Source organism: Mus pahari, chromosome 8, assembly GCF_900095145.1.
Source record: "Mus pahari chromosome 8, PAHARI_EIJ_v1.1, whole genome shotgun sequence".
Classification (NCBI taxonomy): Eukaryota; Metazoa; Chordata; class Mammalia; order Rodentia; family Muridae; genus Mus; species Mus pahari.
In genome coordinates, this window is record NC_034597.1 from 43,588,202 (window position 1) to 43,590,477 (window position 2,276).

A 2,276-nucleotide genomic window follows, 5' to 3' on the forward strand; every position below is an offset into this window, starting at 1 on the left:
AAATACACTTGTTTGCTGGCATGGTATTAACCAGCAGCTCTCCCATACCTGTCTCTTGCATCTTCTTTCTGTCTTTAATCATCCTCACTCCCCCGGTCGGGGTTTCCATGTTGACTGATCAGCTAGCTCCGGCAAACTCAGGACCTCTAGAAGAGCAGTCAGTGCTCTTAACATGTTGAGCCATCTCTCCAGCCCCAAGGTTCTAGTTTTGTACAGTATGTTTTGATCATATTCATCTTTCTCCCCCAGCTCTTCCCAGATCCATGCCCCCTCCTTGCCCCCAACTTTGTGTCCTTTGTGTTTAAAAATACTTCTCTAAAGTTAAAACATTGTTTATTTTTTGAGATTATGATGTAATGATATCATCTCCCTCTTTCCTTTCCTCCCTCCAAACCGTCCCGTATGCCCCTCTTATATAACCCTCACTGCTCTCTTTCAAATCTGTGGCTTCTTTTTTCATTAACTGGTACATGCTGTTTTAGTCGATGTTCTACTGCTGTGAAGAGACAGCATGACTGTGGCAACTCTTATGAAGGAAACATTTAATTGAAGCTTGCTTACAGTTTTAGAGGTTCAGTCCATTTATTCATTTCATTGTGTTTATTTATTTATTTGCAAGTATTAAAAAAACCCCACATTCCTTCAAATCTTCTATCCACAGGCAGACACAGTGCTGGAGGAGCCAAGAGCTCTACATCCTGATCCACAGACAGTGGGAAGGAGACACTGGACCTTACTCCAAAGCCTACTCCATGAACAAGCATTCAAATATGTGAGCCGATGAGGTCATTCCTATTCAAAAAATGCATCACACATTCACACACACACACACACACACACACACTCACACACTCACACATACACACATACACTCATACACTTATATACATATATATTCCTAAACATATAATGTGGTCAGTCTGTACAATGGTACTTGTGCATATGTTTTCAGGGCTAACTGTTTGGGATTTTAGATAACCCATTGATGTACTCCTTCATGGGAAAGACTATTTCTCCAGCTCTCAGTGTTCCTTAGCTGCCTAATTCTTTGCTGAGGCCTTCTGGTCTTTCCTTCATTCACTTTGGCATGTCTGTTGTCCTTGCTCAGCTATTTAAGAACTCATGTTTGTCAGACTATAGGTGTAGCTTCTCACATTCTTAGGAGCTTTATTCTCACAACAAACTCTTTGGTTCTCTGGCTCTTACAATATTTCTTCTCCCTTTTCTACAGTATTCCCTGAGCCTCAGGTACACGAGTGTTTCGCAAATGTACCCATTTGGAACTGGGCTCCAGAACTCTGCACGCTGATTGGTTGTGTTTTCTTTTTGTAATGGTCCCCATTTGTTGCAAAGAGGAGTTTCCTTGACGAAGGGCAAGGACTAAACTAATCTCCAAGTATAAGGAGAAACATTTAGAATGCAATTAGGGATCATGATGGTTTAGTAAAATAGTTGTAGATTTTCCTCTCAGTTCCATGGCTTCACTACACCTGTGTAGTTGGCTAGATTTCAAGTATCAGGCATGATTTTCCTCTTGTTAAGTCAGTAGTAAGTCTAATTAGAGACCTTTTGGTTACTGCCAAGGTATGTGCACTACTACTGCATCCTTAGGGTTATGGTGTCATTCTGGTTGTTGTGGTTCATAGGTATCATGCCTGGGTAGGACTATTGGTTTCCTCCCTCATTTGGAAGCTTGCATGGGCTCTTATCCTGTAACCAACTTGCATGACATCTCCAGCAATAGGGATTTACCTTCCACAACTGGGGGTCAACCATGTGCAATAGCAATTGTCTGTAATATTTTGAAAGTCTTTTGGACATCCCTGACCAACAACTCAAGAGAGCTTCTTGTGTCTTATGATGGAGTTTTTTTTACACTTGATCTTAGCCAAAAGGCCGAGAAGCGATGGGGTTTTTGTTAGATATGGGTTTCTATGGCTCTTGGAGAAAGCATTAGCAGCCCAGATGATAAAATTTTATTTAAACTATGAATGCATATGTATGTTCAGACTTATAATATGTATAGTTTTTAAATAGGTAGTTAATAGTAGGATTTCTTATGACTTTTCAGACATCCCCACTGTAGACCCTCCTCCCTCCATTTGTTTTTTTTGTTTTTGTTTTTTTTGGTTTTTCGAGACAGGGTTTCTCTATATAGCCCTGGCTNTCCTGGAACTCACTGTGTAGACCAGGCTGGCCTCAAACTCAGAAATCTGCCTGCCTCTGCCTCCCAAGTGCTGGGATTAAAGGCATGCACCACCACTCCCGGCCCTCCT